The 20,595-nt window shown below is 32.1% G+C and overlaps 1 protein-coding gene across 3 annotated transcripts in view; it reads right to left on the reverse strand.

Annotated features, from left to right (window-relative positions):
* The window catches only part of CALCRL (calcitonin receptor like receptor), a 107,107-nt gene extending 92,815 nt beyond the window's left edge, over positions 1 to 14,292 (reverse strand). For all 3 annotated transcript variants that reach the window (XM_007110176.4, XM_055088936.1, XM_007110173.4), the window contains exon 1: positions 14,058 to 14,292. The gene's annotated coding sequence lies outside the window, so the exon portion shown is untranslated. The remainder of the gene's footprint in view (positions 1 to 14,057) is intronic.
* Positions 14,293 to 20,595: the final 6,303 nt, after the last annotated feature.

Consider the following 20,595-nt stretch of genomic DNA (forward strand, 5'->3'; position numbering starts at 1 on the left):
AATTAATTGATTTAAACATGTGCCTTGTTCACTCTTATTTTGTTACTGTAAATTTGAACCTAATCAGTTTATCATCTCTTATCTCACAATATGCAGTGTAAAGTAAAGAGAAAGTGGTTTTCAGGGCACATGGGACTCACTCAAGTATCACCTCTGTCTGTATGCTGAGCCACCCCAGATTGATTTGGTAGGTTTGGAATGAGCCAAGAGATTTGCAGTTAACCAAATAAGCTCTGCTGTTTTAAATGTGGTATGATTAATGTAGCCCAATTTCTGGGCTACCTTTAGATAAACTATCCTAGACAGACTAAGATTTCCCAGTGGGTCAGTCTCTATGAACCCTCCCCTTTTAAAAATAGAGTCATTATCTTGACTAATTGGGCCCAAGTCTTAGAACATGATTACCATCCAGGTAATCACGGAGGTGGTACCACCTGGTACCAGGAGTTGGTATTTGCTTCTCACAACTTCTTTATAAACACTCCTCGCCTCTTATCAGAAGGAATAACCCTTAGGCTTAACACTCAACCCCATTCTTCAAACAAAAGAGCAGGTAAATTTTTCATATCCAAAATGTTATACCAAGTAGCTGGAGGGTATTTGTATACTAACTTTTTGTTCATGACCATGTATCCAAAGTATCTCCACATCTTAACTGATGCAGTTCAGTGCTGGATTTTTATTTCCTAACCTTTCTGGCAAATACTATGTCTTATTGAACCAATTTATCTTCTCTTATAGCTTCTCCTTTTATCTTCTCCCTCTTTTCCTCTCTTTATTCTATTCACTCCCTTTTATTTTTCTGGTTTATTTTACTTACAATCCCATCCCTCACTGTGACTTTATATCAGTTTTTTGACTCAATAAGCAATAATTACTAAGTTAATTACATTGTTACAGTCATATATATTTGGTCTCTGAATGAGAATTTTTCTGAATCTTTCCTGTTCTCTGTTCTCCTGATTAGTCTCTAACTCCCGAATCTTGTTCCTTTCATTTCCAGTTTCATCAACTTCTGGTTGAATATCTAAACCTTTCACTTTGACAGACACTGTCACCAGAACTGACGTGGTTTTACTTCAAGGCAGAAAAGTTTAGGATTTGTATAGTTTTTGAATTATATGTTTAAAAATATGCAATTAAAAAATAAGATCCATGTAAACAAGGAGAGCACATCCACTCCTTTAGAAACAAATGAGGTGAGGACCTAGTAAATAAGAGGAATTAGTTAAAATAGAACTAATCAGAGAATTGCTAGTAATGTTTGTGGACAACATCATGGATTACAAAAGTGATTTATGGTCATATTCCATGCTATATGCTAGCAAGCTGCGCCTCTAGAATAGAGACACTTTAACAGAGTCAAGGAGATCCAGTATATAAGAGCTGAAGAACTACTAAAAATGATAATGAATTTTGTTCTATACCCTTAAATCCAATGGGCAATGAAGAGTCAATTATAATAATTAGTGAAACTCTTTTGACAGTGATTTTTTTAGACTTAATTTAGTGTTAGACAATTATTCAGTCTTCAAAAGAGCTCTTTCATCCTGCAAGTAACACTCTTAGAAAAGGCTCTCAAGAATACATGGTACCTCTGCTGAATCTAGATGAGAGTAAACAAATGTTTTGGCATTGCCTTTTTCTGAACAGGACTACTGGGAGTACCCATTTTTCATTGTAGGGACTGATTCTAGCTTGAGAAAGTGTGAAGTGTCTCTGATCACTGTGAGAAATTCGTTATTTTTGCACTCCAATTTTCAGTGCAAAGTACTTGAACTGAAAATTCATTATTATTCTATTAATATGTAAAGCATATTTTAAGTGCCCTTTCCACCATTTCATCAAGCCCTTCTAGATTAGAAATTGTCACATTTTGGTCTTTTAAAAGTTATTGTTGATTTCAGCTTTATTTTATTATTATTGTTGTTTTTAAGCTACTTGGGACAAAGAAAATGTAGAATATTGGATTGTCATGTTATATATAAACATATCAGAAATTAATTGAATGTAGAATAATTCTTAAAACAAATACAATTTTTGTTAGTGTATTATTATCATTTGTTTTGTAATAGTAACTTTATTATAAGTTTACCATTCTATAACACCACATTAAAGTCAGAAAGTTCAAGAAGACTTAAATAAGAAGCTATTTCACAACTTACTTTTATGTTTTGAACAATACTTCATTGAGGACAGAGAACTGTTTAATCCAAACTAGTTTGTTGCTTGTGGTTTAAAATCCAGTCATATTAGATAATATACTGAAGGACAGTAAAGTTACAACCTTGACACATTTTATACACATATTTTTTTCTGAATATTATGGGCATATGTTGAGAATCAGTCTTTTTCTCAAAGGAATATTATTCTTTCCCTGAATGATATACATTCTAGACTCAGAAGAAAAAAAAACTCAATAGTGATATTTCTAGGTGAATGAATGACTAACACCTGTTTTAAAAGAAAATAAAGTTAGCTATATGTGTCTCAAACACATGGAAAATCTTAATTAGAAAAGAAAAGAATTGTTATAACTTATGAGTTGTGTCAATTAAAAGATACATTTTGTGAAAATTCATCATTAGGCTTTCAAGCAAATCATGATTTTATTTAATGACAAGTATGTATTTTAATTTATAAAATAGTCCTTTGGCTTTAAGTTTAGAAAACTTTCAAAGCTATGCAATGATTGAAGGGCATTGACAGTTGGCACTCTTTAAAATGATCTTTAAATACTTATAAATCACTTAAAAGCTTGATAAATTATAGATTTACAAATATGTAACTCTTCACTTATCAAACAGAGGTATAATTTTTTGGCAATTAAACAGGATTCGTATTCTACCCTATATGCTTTATTAAAAGATTGATTTACTTTCTTTCAATTTCACTGCTAAGGGTTTTTTTCTTCTTCTATAGACTTTTTAGTGCTATTGTCCAAAAAGGCAACAAGTAATGGAGGAAGACTTTTGTTGGGAGGCAACAGTGGGCAAGTCTGCCAGTTTCAACAAGAAATTCTGCCAATTTCAGCCATTGTTTGGCCATTTGGGGAAATGCTTCAACACTTTGTGTTAAAACACTGACCAGCCTTCTCATTTACCCCAGTTTGAAAGGTCATGCCTTGGAATTCAGTGAAACCTGAACACTAAATACATTACCAAAAACATCTTTATTAATTTATTTTCCTTTACAAAGATAGTGAAGGGGTAAATATTAGGTTGACCTAAGAATAATGAAATGGTAATTAGCTTCTGAATATTTTCTCTTTGGCAATGTGTAGTGATTCTAACACCTTCAGAATTTCAGCTCTGACATCTACTGTGTACTGCATACAAAATCACAGAGTTACTAGTTTTCTGTGGAGACTGGTAGAAAGAAACACATTCATTCATTTAATCATTTATTAAGCAATCTTTAGCACCTACTAGTGCAGACACTTATTTAGGTGCTTAGGATATATTAGTGAAGAAAAAATAGAAGTGCTTGTACTTGTAGAGCTTACATGTTAGTTGCATGGACAGAAAATAAATAAAAACATAAAATATGTAAATTATAGTAGATGGTTTGTTGCAAGGTGATTGGTGTTATAGGAAAAAGCAAGAACATGCTAAAATAGCTAAAAATGAACAATAGGGTTGTGGTGATATAGGTGTAGGTTTATCTTAAATAGTGATTAGTTTAGGCCCCATAGAAAAGTTTTTACTTGAGCAAAGACTACAGGGAGGAGAGGGACCTAGGCATATAGATATCTGGGAGGAAAGCATTCTATGCTCATTAAAAGAAACTCAGATAAGTTTTAATCCTTTCTTGGATAATGTGTTGACCTTTCCTTAAATTTATGCCAATTGATATCAGAAGTACTAGCAAGAAGTAAACTTGTCTGGAGGTGAAGGACTCAACAAAAGAAACAAGAGCTACTAAAATCCGGAATCCAGGAACTACGCGCCCACAAATAAGAACGATTAGCATTTTTTTTTCATATTCAGGTGCCATAATGATGCATATGTGATTAAGAGTAAAGAAGACATAATAAACTTAGAATGTTACTCAATTCATTCAAGTAAGTATTCCTTCACTAATTTCTATTATATTTTTGTATTAGTAAAGTAATATGATGCACAATGATCTTTGTTTTATTTATATATTTATCATTTATTGGCCACGCCATGCAGTTTGCAGGATCTTAGTTCCCCGACCAGGGATTGAATCTGGGCCCACGGCAGTGAAAGCGCGAGTCCTAACCACTGGACCGCCAGGGAATTCCCTGATCTTTGTTTACTACAAATTTAATTCCAAGGAGTTAGTCAAATTGGAATTGATATACTGTGATAGCTCTCCAGATAGAAAAGCTTACACGTTCTATTTACAGACTGTTTCCCTTTCGTGATAATAAAATTATGCAGTTATGTGTGGAAGAAAAACATAGACCAAGATGTAGGACAATCCTTGAAGTCTAAATGATTTTGAGTAATTAGGAGCAGAGTGTTGTCTCAGTGTAAAAATCTAACTTTTTTTTTTTAGACCACATGCTATTTCAAGACCTACATCATAGTTACACTTAACGAAACCCTCTGAAGACACACTGAGCTGGAGTCTCCTATTTCTAAGTTAGGATCCCATTGACTAGATTTATTTAGCTTATTCTAGCTTCTAGCTTCAGAAACTACATGTAACATTAAAAGTTTTTAACATGTAGTCTTTTATGGTATGTATGGTACTATAACTGAGAAAGTTGAGAATATGTAGCCTTAAATATGTAGTGTCTTAGGGTACTAGAGTTGTGACAGTTAAGAACTTAGTGAACTGTTAGCTTTCAGGGTTAATCTGAAGCTTACACAATTAGTGGATTTTTGAAGGATGTTTGAGTTATCCAAAAACTCTAACATAAACTCTTTGATTTTGGTATATTTATTTTGAAGGAAGTAGGCTGGAATCTGGTTCATTAAATATGGACATATATTAATTTTATGATCAAAAGACTTGGTAAGTCTTCTAATAATTTTTGAACTGATAACATGGAGCACAGTACAGGAAATCCTTTTGGAAAGTGTATAATTAAGGAAGTTAATTCATGTGAAGAATTCAATTAATTAAAATATTAAACAATATTTAGGAAAATCATTTATGGATTACATCCCTCTAAGTTTGCTCTAGACCTTAAAACTTGCTCATATCTCATTTGAAGACCTTCCTGTTCAAATTAATGAAACCAAACATTCTTCAAACTTTATTCTTAATGATATCACTTTCTTTAACCACATTCTTTTTGTCTAAAAAATGAACAGTTTCTGCTACATGACCATGACATTTGTGGTGGATTTAGATGCAAGGAAATCTTTCTGTTAAAATTTAAAATGTCAAAGTTATATCAGAAGCAGTTGAAAAGAAGATATTTCAGAATATCAAAGCACATACAATTGTGAGCTAAGTAGAATCCATTAGATTGTTCTTTATTTCAGTTTTGTTTTCTACTTTTAATCTATAATCCAAGGTTTCTTAAATAAATATATGCAGAAAATATCTGATTTATCAGGTTTTGTCATTTTAGAAACACCCTAGTTAAGGCATTCAGTCCTGATCTTGCAACAAAATGAATAATAGAGTGGCAGCCAGCAGTATAGCTTAAGAGTTAATAGGTACTTTAATCAGCACTGTCTTACACTGCACTGAGGTGGAGCTGATGTTGTCCAGACCCGGGGTCTTACCTTTAACATCTAACATAGAGGCTGGCACATTGTGAGTGCTTTCTAAACTGAAGATCATGCTGTTTAACCCTAGCACCCCTAATATCAATAATGGCATAGTCACTGGGTTAAACTACAGCTGTTCTCTGACAAGATTAAATTCTGGTGTGAACAGAAATTTCCCCATATAAAATATATTGCAGTGAGAACATATTTTAACTTGATAAGAGGAAGAGCGAATCTGGAAGATCCTGTGTGTATGTTTTCTTTTTCTTAAAAAAGTGGAAACCTTATATCATTTCTCCTTACCCTCCCCCATTTATAATGTATTTTTATATTTTAACATATATTATAATATATTTCTTTTAACTATACCTTTAACATATATTTAAGCCCATATCAGACTGCCCTACCACCCCCCTAAAAAAAGTTCTGAGTAACTAGAGAATATGAACCATGCTCATGGTTGGATGACAACATTAAGGTCTCAGTTCTTGTCAATTTAACTAGTGAATTCACTACAGTTCCAGTTATCATTCCAGAAGGAATTTTTGAAGAATCTCCCAAATCTAAAAATCTAAATAATTTTTGAGAAAAAAGAGTAAATATGGATGAATCCCCCTAACTAGTTATGATGGTTAATTTATGTGCCAACTTGGCTAGGCTATGGTGGCCAGTTGTTTGATCAAACACTAGTCTAGATGCTGCTGTGAAGGTATTTTGTAGATGTGACTGACATCTATCATCAGACAAATTTAAATAAAGGAGATGACCCTTGATAATGTGTGTGGACCTCTTCCAATCGGTGGAAAGCTTTAAGATTAAACACTGAGGTTTCCCAATAAAGAAAGAGTTTTTCTTCAAGATTTTTTCCCATGCTACTCTTGACTATCTGAGGCCAGAAAGTAGCTGCTGAGTATTTGGTTTGGAGGAAGGTCCAAAGGTGTAGGTGTAGGTGTAGGTATAGAAACATAGTGAACGGAGAAGGGTACAGAGAGGAGATAGATAATTACCAATTGCGGATTCTACCTGCTGTGTAGTTTTTTCCTAGAGCCCTGCAGTATTGCCCTCTAGTTGACGGAAATAATATAAGCCATTTGTTTCTGATGTTCATTCATGTCTATTTTTTGAGTTCATAGGTACTTATAAAAGTATCTGAAGTAACTGAAAAATATATACATAAAATTTACTTCATTCAGAAGAAAAATTGTCATTTGAATTAATTAGCAAGTTTCATAAATGAGATCCAAGAACTCTTAATGGATCCATCAAAAAGAGAGATCCCATGAAACTCATGCAACTGTATGCAAGATGTGAGTCCCTGTGAATGTAGATTAGTTGGTTTTGTTCTGGAGAAAGAGTTTGTAGTTTTCATTATATTCTCAATATGGACCATAATTCATAAAATATTCAAAAAGAGATTTTTAGAATAAATTATCTTAAACCAAAACTTAAATGACTGTTCACTATCCTATTGCACAAGTACTCTTTCATCTTATTTCTGAAATATAATACATAAGAAAATATAAGTGTCTACCATTAGGCAGTAGTAAGAAGGCCCTGTAATAAAGACATTTTTACAAAAAGAAAATAACCACCAAAAACTTGGAGCCCTACAAGTGAAGTTTAATTTGATCATTCTAAATTTTCTTTAAATTTTGAGTTTCTACAGCTGCTATAAGTAGTCAGAACTAAAAATTTCTTGACAAACATCTAAATTCATCTCTAATGTACCATATTCCACAAAATCCACATAACATAAATAAACTTACTTTTATTATCTTATGTTAGAAGAAATTGAGTTTAAATCTGGTGGATCATTATGCTTATTCAACTTTGTGCAACATTAGTAATAATAGATAATATATAATAGTGCAACAAAATAGTTAGGATTCAGAGTCATGGTAGATGTACGTTAAAATCAGAGCTTTATCAATGATATCATTTGACTTTGGGAACACCATGTACTTCATTGGGCTTCATGTGTAAAAGAAAACAAAAAACAATAATTTCTGTATAATATACCTTTAAAATTCTTAGCATGAAGATACTTTTTAGGTGCTCAAGCTCTGTAGAAATGGTGATTAACAATGTCAGTTTTATTAGGTCTGGCACATATTATATGATGATGGCAAAGTGTGATCAGTCTAAAAACTGATTACAAATCACACTTGTTCACTCTCCCTGTCCTATGAAGAAGTTGTATTCTAATTGTCTGTATGTTGATTGTTTGGAATGAGCTTCTGCATAGACACAAGTTATGTCCTCAATCTTGTTCACAAAAGATTTATGATGAGCACTAAAGTGTGTTGAATACCTACTACGTGCCAAGTGCTGTGCTAAACATTTTCAATGTATTGTTTCTTGGATTCCTCACAAAACCTTATAAAGCAATGTGATTAATCACTTCCATTTTACAGAAGAGAAAGGGGAACTAAGAAGTGGTGAAGTTTGGGTTCATATGTGAATGACCTGAAGCCAAAGTCCACCAAGCTGCACTTCTTATATTTCATATGCACAACTCATATTTCAGCTGTGGTATTGTAATTTTTTTCTTTCCATTTTTTTTGCAATTGATGAGAAAGCAGTGGGAAATAAAAACCTACTTAAAAATTAAACTAATGGACTAACCAGGAAACCCAAGATTATTTACTCTATCACTGTTTCGAAAGAATTTCAATTCACTCTATACCTAACTTAAGGTTCCAGGAACAGCATCCCTTTGCAATAGGAATGATGAGATACCAGCCACCAATTGGAAAGGGAAGAAGAGTGGTTCAGAGCATGAGTCAGAATTTAAGTTCTGGTTTTGCCACTTGATAACCATATGACCTTTGGCACATTACTTAGGGGTTCTGTGCCTTGGTTTTGGAGTTTCTTACCTGCTAACAAAGATAATAATATTTGCTAGGGCTTTAGGGAAGATTAAATGGGTTTATACATGAGTAATTAATGATGCCCATAGCACATGGCAAACCCTTAAAGAAATTAGCTAAATCAAGAGCAGCAAGCCACCCTTTAAAAGGGGGTTCTCTTGTATGAGTGCAGTGTGGACAAATTCACCCATGCTGACTTCTGGTGGGAATGCTGCAGCAGGGAAGGCAGACTCTACTGTTTGAGGAAGAAAAAAAAAAAAGTTTTTGTCCCTCAGGGATATTAAGATAGATGCATCCAATAATGCATCCTTCATCCAATAATTCATCCTTATCGAATAATGTCAAGGACCAAAAAGCAAAGCTGACAATAAATGTATTTACCCAAGTAAACCTGACAATTCCAAGATATTTTAGTTAGTTAACTGGGAGTTTAACGAAATTGTGTTTAACACATTTAAAATGTAGCAATATCCTTACTAAATGTGACATGATTGTTGTCTAAAATGTACTACATTCCAGGGAATTGCTTCAAACAACAACTATATCTAAATTTCTAAAACACGAATCCCTAAGTTATATTTTTTGCCTTAGCTAATAAAGTATATTGGCATGTCCTAAAAAAAAAGATTTAAAACCAAAAAAATTTCATTGAAAATAGATTTTTTAAAAAGACATGTAAATTGATTAATAAAATATTTAAGCATGTTACTCTAATATTAGATCTGCATTATTTAAGGAAAAACAAGTCTCCTATTTTGCCTCACATTTGAAAATAACAGAATTAAGAAAAAAAATCAAGTTTTGTATTGATGACATTCTTTTCCCATAGTTTTAATCCTCCTTATTTTCTGCTATAACATTACTTATTCTTCTCTAGTACTTACTGAAGTTCCAATTTTCCCTTCAAGTTATCCTTGGAAGGGAAGCAAATTTGAGGTTCATGCACAAATATCTGCATAATAATTGGTGTCAGGTTAACTAATGGTTATGGGTTCAAAATAATGCTCATTTGTAAAATGTATGAAATCAGTGTTTGGATATAAGACAAATTTATCTTAGTTTTGATTGATAAAACCAAGCTTATGTGTTCATGCATATGCTAATGACCCCTCAGCTAACTAAGCTGGAAGGAGAGGGGCACCCTGTAAACCAGCTAGCCGCTATTTCACTATATCACTGCTATATAATATACCAAATGACATGCTCACAAGTCACTATGGTTTTATGAGAAGCATAATTGAGTTCAGGTTAACCTAAACCTAAATAGAGAAATAATGACAGATTTATACAAAAGTTTATGCCATATTAACATTTTTTATCTAAAAAATATGTTCCATGTTAAGAGGAATAAGATTTCACTAAAAATTGGGCTCCATCCAACAACTTCAATAAAGTATGAAGCAATAGCCTCAATACCACAGGGTGGTGTTGGTTAATTGTTTATTTAGATTTATATTGGGTTGAGTTGAGTTTTTGTCCTTTTAATTGGTAGTAAGGTAGAAAACATATGATGCATTTAATTAAACCAGGAAGGAAGAAAAAGATTAAAACTTGTTTTATGTTTAAAAGTAAATACACTCTTTTGACCATTTTTGCAACCGACAATATATTGTGTTAGTTTTGTATAATACTGTTTCTTTTAAGTAAACTAATTTAAAGGAAAAAGAGGAAGAAACATGTTCTAGGAAAGTATTTGCAACTTATCATCTGATAATAATTCTGGTAACCTAATAAACATAGACCCTAACTCAGTTCACAGCCAGTGATTCCATCTTATTTTTTAACATTGAGAAGACTTTTATTGGATCTTTAAAATCCATTTCTTCATTTTTTGTAAATAACATTAAATTAAAAACTAATTTGATTTTAAGTTTACTCAAATATGCAAAAATAAAGATTCTTTGATCTAATCTGATTTAATGAACAATATTATAATCCAAATTAGACATGAGAAAATAATAATCTGGATTTATTGAGGACAAAAAGTTTAAATTATTTAAATTGGAATGGCAATAGGATGTATAAAGTATATTTCCTATTATTTAAATGGGTTTTGTTGATTTAATTATCATATATCTAATCATATGCTCTTTTTTCTTAAATCACACTAGTTCAATATTTATATTCCAACTTTTACAATTAAATGTATTCTATATTATTTTTTTCAATTTTACACTAATTAAGGCTGTATACCTTCAAAATTATAAACCAACTTATAAGTAGATAAACTAAAATTAAGGTGTGAAAACTATCCAGTTACTTTGAGTTGCATAACTACTATTGATGAAAGAATTTGGGCAGGTATGATTGTCCATGTGAATAAATGGGAAAATGATCGAGATATCTGGTTAGTATATAGACCTTGTGTTTCTGGTTAAGTATTTGTTTTCCACCTAATTGCATCAGAACATTTTCTGATATTAAATGAGAGAATTTCTTAAATTTAATAGTGCAGCATGGTAATCGTACTTTGGTAGAAAAAGAGAGATTTCCTAAGAAATTATAAACACATTTATATAGTGCATCCATGGACTTCAAAGCCAGACACAGACAAATCTTTTAAATAGGTGTGTACTGATTTTCCATCTTATGTATATTTTCTGATAGTCTAAGTCGAGAACTATGAGATACTACACTCTTTGAGTGTCGTCTTTAACACTGTTGCAATGATGTATCTTATGTTTATGATTTAAAAGCTTCTCTGAATCCTAAACAAAGATAAGGAATAAAGCCAAAGACGTCAAATAATGTCCTTAAAATATATTTGTTTTCTGAAATGTTGACACCATTATCATGGTGTCTCTAAAAACAATTATTTTTTCAAGCTGTGTTCAAAGTCATACACAGAGTATGAAATAAGTTTTGTTTAGTGAATGCATATTTAGATCTTTAAAAGTTTATCTTAATGGTTCTATAGCAGTCTCTAAGGCAATTCTTAAAAATTAAGTAACTATCAAATTTTAACCATGGAATTAAAGGTTGAAAACAAAATATTGTCATAATGGTTACAAATATCTAAATTAGAAATATGTAATATACTATAAACTGAATTCTGATTAGTTTTTAATGTGTTTATCAAAGAATTTTTCCACATTAACATAAAGCTTATAAGGTAAACTTTTGTTTTAATATTATTTTGAATTTTTTACTGAAGTAAATATCTGTTATGCATAAAATAATGATAAAATATGTACAGGTTAATGTGAAGGTTCTCACAGTATACTAGGGTGTTGACTCCATTTAAACTTCATTATGTCCTAAGCATCACCAGTGAGTAAAGTACATATACCTTGGCCATTCATTTAACATAGTTTTTAAAATTACAGACCCAGTTCTAATTTCTATTTAATTTTTTGTTATTCATTTTTTTCAAAGTGAATGAATACTCTTATATATTCTAAAAATTTACATATTTTAACTAACAAAGTAATATTTTGGCATATGCCAAGATATACTGGGGAAAAAAGAACTTGTAGCAATAGCTAAAAGCATATTCTTAAAGATATCTAAATATTGCAGGTAGAACATATTTTTGCTCACATTAGCATGTGATTTCTCAATTCTGTATTTTTATCTTACATATTTAGAACTGGAATTAGATTCTGTGTGTTGATTTTATGATCCTACAGGGTAATATCATCCAGAAAAGTAAATTAATTCTTAATGGCTGAAACCATGCATTGATGCTCTGATATTCTCTTACCACTAAAGAAAGCAAAGTGTAGATTTTAATAATATGAAGTCTTATTTGAAACTTTCAATTATTTTCTCAAATACTAAACCTTTGCCAAATGACCCTCAATATTCGTTGCCTAGTGTTTTTCCACAGTATTTTTTGAAAATAAAGATTATAAACCATACTATTAGAATAGTTACAAAAAATAAATTAAATTATTTTAATAATTTAAAGAAAATTATGGGGTTTTGGCTAGCAATTAAAGATTAGAGAATTTGAGGGAGTTCCTTATTATAAAATACAAAATGTAATACCTCCTTGTAAGAAAATAATCTAAATTAAAAACAATGTTGTTTTAATTTTTGTTACTAACCCATGGCATTGGGTTAGGCATTTAATATGTTCTTTCCATTTCTTCCTCTAATTATCTAATGGCTGTTTACAAAGTCACATTCTAAAAACACTATGCATTTCCACAAATGTGTCAAGGAACTCAGTACAATTAATGAATGACAGGAGATAGGAAACCAGCCATAATATTTTTAAAGAATCACAAAAATAAGACTTAATTGAACTTTCCATTATTTGGAGAAATTTGTGGAAAAAATGAGCAGAAAATTATGAAGGAATTACTCAGAATGTGTTGGTAGTCCACCGTTAATGTGCCAGATTATGGGTGATTAAGTACAGGATTTCTCCACTGAAGGATATTTTGCAGATTATAATTTCACTTAGGTAAGAAAATATATTAAAATTATGTCAATTAATATAATTTGAACCCAAATCTGACATTTAATTTTTCTTAACAACAAATTTGTCATGTCTCTATACCAACAACTTATTAAGTAGATACTAGTTTCTTAAATTGTCCAGGACGGTCTGTACTGTTGAAAGAAGCATTAACAGATGTTTCATCTCAACATTTCAGAAAGTTTTATCCTGGAAATTCTTTTTTTAATACACACATTAATTTCCCTGCTTAATTATCTGATATATCTATTTGGGAAATATTTTGTTACTTTTCTTTATCCACGGAAAAAGCTTGCAGAGGGATACCAGACAAATGGAAGTAACACATTCTATTAGCTTAAGAGCTTTGAAATTAGAGTTAATATAGAAATATCAACATTTTCTCAACCCCAGTTGTTTTTTTCCTTTGTTGCCCACCCCATGATCCAATACAGCGGAAACAGTTCAGAGTTAGTAAAAGAGAGACTTAGACACATCTGGCAACAGTGAACAATGAAAATTCCATTAGTTCAATAGTTAGAGATGTATGTGTAAATAGGGGCGAGTGGCAAATAGAAGACAAATATAATAAATCCAAAGTGATTCCTTTTCTTTTAATTCTGCATCGTTTTCAACTACAGAGTGAGACTCCGAGACTCCCATAAGTAGTTATTCTTTCACCCCCTTTTAGAATACTGATTATATGGAAAGTTTAAAGACTCTTCCTGGGGGAAAAATGTTTTCCAGCTGTCAAAATTTAAGCTTAGCTAATAGTAGAGCTAATTTTAAAAAGCATTGTTCCCTGATTAAGATGTTTGTTCAAAAGTATGCCTTTTAATCCATTTAGATGTTTTATTACTTCCTAAATTTATTTTTCTAGAATATCACTGTACATAATATTATCTAGTAGTAATAGGTATTGTGTACATCTTGGGGAGATATACTCTCATTTTTCTAACATGTGAAATAAATGAGAATTGTTTCAACATAATTTCAATGTCACTAACTAAATTCTATAGTAGAAACATTGTCAAACTACATGAGAATACGACTCTGAATAAATATATTTATTTTGAATAATGCACTTACCCAGCACAGCTCCTAAGGAAATTCTTGGTGAAATATTCTTAGGATGGAATTTGATTTTCTGAGATTCCGCAGAAGAAATGTACCCCCAGACAAGGTGGGGAAGGGTGAAAGCTTTGCAGTGTAACCCTGCAGGCAGGGTGAGGTCCAGTTAGCAGAGCTTGATGATCTAAAGCAGGAGGTGACACTCTCTGCTGGAGAAAGAGGGTTGTTCTGAGTAGATTGGAAGGGTTGTCACATTGTATGTGCTCAGCAGCAGAAGGGAAACATCAGAGCTTCCTGTTACATCACTCTGACCCCGCCTGCAGTTAGTGTTAGGTTACTTTCTTTCTCAAATGGCATACCCCAGGAAAGCAGAACTCCTTTTTTATTCTGAGACAAGAGCAAGAAGCAGCCTGAACAGACAGAGATCATATGCTGTATGAATACATTGTTAGCAGCAAAAGCTGGCTGGATTTCACTTTGACTGAGTTCTGTTAGAACTTGTCAAACAGAGATGCCTATGATTTGAAGGAAATCTGAACATAGTATTCTGCTCAAAGAATTAAAGGAATTAGGAAGTGTGTGTGTGTGTGTGTGTGTGTGTGTGTGTGTGTGTGTTGAATTATACTTTAGAAAGCATCAAGGGAATTTTTTAATCTAACATGTCTTTCTTCATAAAGGAACCCAGAAAAGTAATAACTATTTTTCCCTCATAATTAGTTCTGTGATCTAACTCTTGTTAATTTGGATCTCTGATAATCAGAGCTATTCCCTGATTAGTTTTCCACAATTAAATGATGAAACTCTATCCTGTAGGTTTTTGAACATTTTTTTTAAATTTTGTTCATGACATAGATATGTGTGTATGTGTCATAACCAAAACCATTATGTGTGTATGTGTTGTGTGTATACATATACATACGTAATTATTTTTCATTATATATAAATATATATCTTAGAGAAAATAACCTTTTGAGAATGTGTTTATAAATTTAAAATAATTGCACATATTTAAAAATATTTGACTTAATTGTTATCACCTATGAAATAAGAGTAATTAATACCACTACACTCACACCTCAAAATAGCCTTAACAAAAATGCCGATAATTTGTAGACTTAAATTATGAAACAAGGTAAAATATGTAACATATTTTAATGTTTTAGAAAAAGTTTTGCCTCGAAACATAAGTTTATTCTAAATGTGTTTAATAAATCATTGGAAGTTATCAGGGGAGAAAGTTTTAAATTTGAAATGAACTTTTTTTTTGACAATATGGTGTATGTGTGAGATACAACAACAATAATAATTTCTGAAATCTAAACAGCACTAAAAGTCACTTATCTGGGCATCAATTTTCTATCTGTAAACCAGAAGAGATGTATCAAAGAATATCTAAAATCCATATATTTTTAACACTTTCAATCAACAAATTAGGTAACATTTAGAAATACATATGATATGATGATGATTACTCAATTCTTAGTAAATCTGAGATCAGAGGCAGTGAGATATTGGTATGTTACTGCAATTCCAGAACAAAATGAGATTCTCATATTCCTTGTAGAATAACAAAAGAGGACCAGACAACATAAATTAAAGAGAATTCACGTATTTTAAACAGTATGTTCCTGCTGACACTTTTATTACTTGGAAGAAACTTATTACACAATTGTTGATCTTAAGATCAATAGGATCAGGTTGATAAAAATAAATACATATAAAAATTGGATACATACTAATCTCTATCAAATTATAGTTATAAAGCTTGTAAGAAACTAACTTATACCTATTTGGTTATTGAGAAATAGAAAATAACCATAGGTTGCAAGTTTATAGAATATTGTCATTTCCAGTTAGGGCTAGGTTTTGCTTTGCTTTGGGAGGCTGCTGAGATGTATGTACTTCATTCTGAGTTATTTCTTTCAGCCCATGAGAAGAAAAGTCAATTGTTGCAGATTATGACCGACTCCACAAACAATGGTTCTTTAATCAGAATACTGACATGGATACTGCCAGGTGAAAGCTTTACTGAATTCTGCTGTGGAGTGAATACACTAAGGGAACAACTAAGAAGAACTACAAAGCACTGGGATTGGACTAAGAGACTTGAGATTCCAGTCCTGGTTCTGATACTTTCTAGCGTGACCTTTGACAAAACATTTTACGTCCTGCTGTTCCCATCTTAAAATTCAGAGCAGAATCAAATACTAGACCTTAATATGTACCTGAATGATTACTGTCCTTGTCTTCTGATCTCTCATGCTTGGTATGTCATCTGTCTCCTAGTAAGAGATCAAAACATAGCTTTTGAATTTAAGTTATAAAAAACTAAAACTTTTGCCAATAAGTTTGCAAAAGTACTAATATTTTTTCTTCAAGAGTCATTGATTTCATTTGCCCAACACTAGTAAAGTCTAGGGAATAAAAAAATCTATGCTTTGGACTTACGTCCTAAGAATCTGAAACCAATCCTGTTTCTCCTCTACTATACATCCTCTTTCTCCTTTACTAATACTACACTAAATGGGAAGGCTAATAGAGGTTATAGTATTTATATTTAAATTATTGTTCAGGCACATGGTTATACTCCATGAAGTCCCTTGGATAATTTTTATTAGTTATCATTTAAAAGCCTTATTTAGAAATAACAGGCAAACTGCATCCCACTAATCAGATTCCAAGGTGCCATTTTATAAACTCCAGATGAAATAAATGGCATGAGGACTTTCAGGGAGCCACTCTGGGTATGAAGGGACAGGTGAAAAGATGGATCTCAACACTGAAACATGACAACAGATATTTGGAAAAAATGCAGTAGAACAAAGTGAAAGTATTTCAATAATCATTGAGGTGATTCTTAACCAGTGAGGCATTAATCAATATATTAATTTAGCCTTATGTATTTTATTTATAAAATAATTTTTTTCCAGAACAGGTGATTAAAGACACTTGCAATCATTTAATAAGTGATCAAACCTATATTTTGAGCTAGATACTGTACTAGCTGTGTTGGGGAATTAAGAAAAAAATAGGATGTATTCTGTTATCTAGTTGTTTACAGCATAGATTGACTAGCACATGAGGGATCAAGTGCCAAATTCTCTGCAATTAACAACTTATGTTGCAAACGCAGAGTCTAGATGTAACCATGCAGAACACTGTCAATAAGGTTTTCTATAGAACTCAGGAATGACGTACAATGCAGAATGAAATATATAATGATAATTAGTCATGCTTGCCCATTTCAGAATCCTACACGCAGATTTGTGCCTACATTTGTGGTCCCATGTAAGGCACATGAGAGCCGTAGTCCTCCAGTAATGAGTACCAATTACCATGTGAAATGCACTTTGACTAACACTCAGGAGGAGGCTATCTCAAAATATCTGGATTACTATTTATATTATTTGACTAACTTAGTCAAATTAGACCAAAAATGTGGTTTGGGTTGAACTGACCACTTGTCTTGAATTCGTGTGGCTACTGCCTTGGAGCATAGTTCTGCCACAAAACAAAACAAAACAAAACACTTTTAAATGAAACATATTATGAACAGACTGTCCCTGGTGAGAGTGCAAGAAAGAACTTTAAAAATTATTTCTATGAAGTTTTTCAGGTATTATGTTGTGAATTAATAATTCCTCTGTGTTCTCAATTGTCTGAAAGTCATTACTTGCACTCAGAAAATTTATGCATCAACAAAATTATGTATACCATGGATTGTTTAAAATGAACCAATAATTTGGGGAGAAACACACAATTTTTTTAATCTTTAAATCAAAAATATCCTAGTAAGGAAGCCGACCTGACCTTCTATTATTTTACTTAAATTGCTTAGCATTTTTCAAGTTATTTTATTACTAAATGAATTGCATTTAGTAGAAGGACCCAGATCTGATGGCTGAGCCATTGAAAGTGAATATGCTATTTTCCATTATTAAAACCAAAGGGCTCATTTCACTCTAATTATACACATAATTTATCATTTCAAGGAGAACTTTATGTTGTTTTTACTATAAATACAAATTTGAAAAGAACAGAAAACTTTAAATTTGAAGTGAGTACCATGACATCAGGTCCATATATGGATAAATAAAACTATTTTACTAGCTTATATAGAGTATTTCTTTTAATATTTTATAATGTGTTTCCCCAAGAAAGTCAAACAACATATCAGTAACAGTTGGCTACAAACCTGCCTATTCTTTTCATTGATTCTTATGAAGATCTGATGGATTTGGATCTTCTAAGGAACTCAATATTTTCTTATGGATATTAATGAGTTTTTGAGCCTCTCCTCCTCCAAAAGGGCTAATTGTTGCTACAATTAAAAGCTAAGACTGGCAAGTGAGATATGTCATGGACTAATTAAAAATTAATTTTAAAATACAATAAAATTATAAATGCTCACAAAATGAATTTCCTGAGGATGAAGTCCCCTAAGCAGGGTGATCATGTGCCCCACTTTGCTAGGGCAGTTCCAGTTTATATATTTATGTTCAAAAGTGTCCTAGTTTGGATGAAAAATTATATATGGTCACCCTAGCTATACTTATCCATATTGCACTGACAAGTGGTACACAAATACTGAGAGTGAGTAATTCATCTGGGAAACTCGAATCGCTTTTCCCGGAAGAGTTTAAAATAGTTCTTACTTCTAGGATAGTATTAGTTGGCATTGAAAAAGATGCACTTTTCATCTCTGGATATGTATTGTGAACTTATTCTGAAATGCTTCTTATTTGCTGAATATCCATCTTCATTGTGAAAATAAATGGTTTATTTAATTTTGTGTTTATGCATGTTGACCTAAGCAACGTTTGATTAAGTGACCACATCTTACATTTTGCTTAAAAATTTAATTATTAAGTTCTAAGAATGCCAAATAGTATGAATGTTTTCCCGGTACAGACTATTTTATTCAGCTATTGTCATATTTATATAACTTGTAAAATTATTAGCAATTTATATTTTCTTTTCAATAATTTATTTGTGTTTAACATCACTCTATCATACACAGTGAAAGCTTTTAAATATAAAGTAGTGTGGAACTATATATAATGCATATATTAAAGAATAATGCAATGTATTTGCCTAAGAATTCTTAACACCTTTGAGAAAGTATCGTTTTTTTTTTAATACTTAGCTTTGAGGAGTTGGGTATCTACAGTCTCATCCTGCCATCTAGTGTTAAACATTCTCAAATTGCCAAAGTTGCTCTCTTAAGTGAAATAATAATGGAATTCTGTCCTTTTTTCTTTAAATAAAAATCCCAATAACTAGGGAAGATTTCTAAGAAAACAATCTGATGCACATGATGACTAGAGTTATAGTGGGCAGGCACTTATTGTAGACTATACAATTAAAATATCCTTTTATATACAGCAAAAAGAATATGTACTTCATACAGTATTTAGATGCAAAGGCAAACAATCATTAAATAAATGTTAAAACGTAAGTGAAACATTACAAATTAAAATGACATACCACCTTTTTTCTTCCAACGAATGTACATATCACATATATGTAACATACATACATTTAAATATTTGAAATGACCTAAAGCTAGACAACTCTGAAGCCTATGGCTACGTTAAAGTGGATTAACTCCTACATATCTGATCAGGAATACAAATCAGGTTTTCAAAAGCTCACAACAGAGTGAAAAGTGTCTTTCACATCTGATAAACAAGGACCTCACTGTATTCAAACATGAAAAATATTTGTTTTACCACTATGTGTTAGGAAAAAAATCCATGATTAATTGGTTATAATCCTGCCAGTCTGGCTTAATACAGCTGACATTTGAGAGACAGTATTTGGGGACATATTAATTACCCCTGAAATCTACCTTTCTAAACAGTTGTATCATCAGAAAGCAAGGTTTCTGAACTAGAGCCATCCATTGGATGTTAACTGATCATCATATTAATTGATCATCTGCCATGTACCAAGCATTTGGATAGATACTGGGAGTACAAAGTTGGATAATAGGGACATGGTCGCTGCTCTCAAGGAATTTAGTTTCTATCCTCAGGTAGACATTTAGGGAAATACACTTATTTTTACTCATATTGCTCAAATACTCCAATTGCTTAAAAGCAATATGTTCAATGACTGAAACACATCAGGACTGAGTGGATAGGAAGGTAGGATGGAGGGAGGACATACTTCTTGCAGAAGAGCATTTTCTCTGAAGGTAATAATTACTCTGGAACCTAAAAGTCAAGAAATATGAGGTATTCCATGAATTAGAAAGGAGTCTGTTCTCCATAGGGCCCAGAAGCAGAGCTTGAGAGAAGGATTTAGGTTCCCATAATTTACTGGAGGAGTGCTCTTCTTTAGGAAAAAGCATTAAGGGAGGGAATGAAGCAGGACTGGAAGAAGAATGAGGTGAGCAAGCATGTGGTCTCAGGTAAAATCTGGATTTGGCCTAATGCATAAGGCTAGGGCTCTGGAGTATAAATTGCCGGTCAGATTTGTCCTTCCTTGCTGCACAGGAGTCCGTCTTTCATAGCTTCTTCTTAGTCAGTCCTTGTGTGAAGCGCTCTGGGAG

This window comes from Physeter macrocephalus, chromosome 2 (genome assembly GCF_002837175.3).
Source record: "Physeter macrocephalus isolate SW-GA chromosome 2, ASM283717v5, whole genome shotgun sequence".
NCBI lineage: Eukaryota > Metazoa > Chordata > Mammalia > Artiodactyla > Physeteridae > Physeter > Physeter macrocephalus.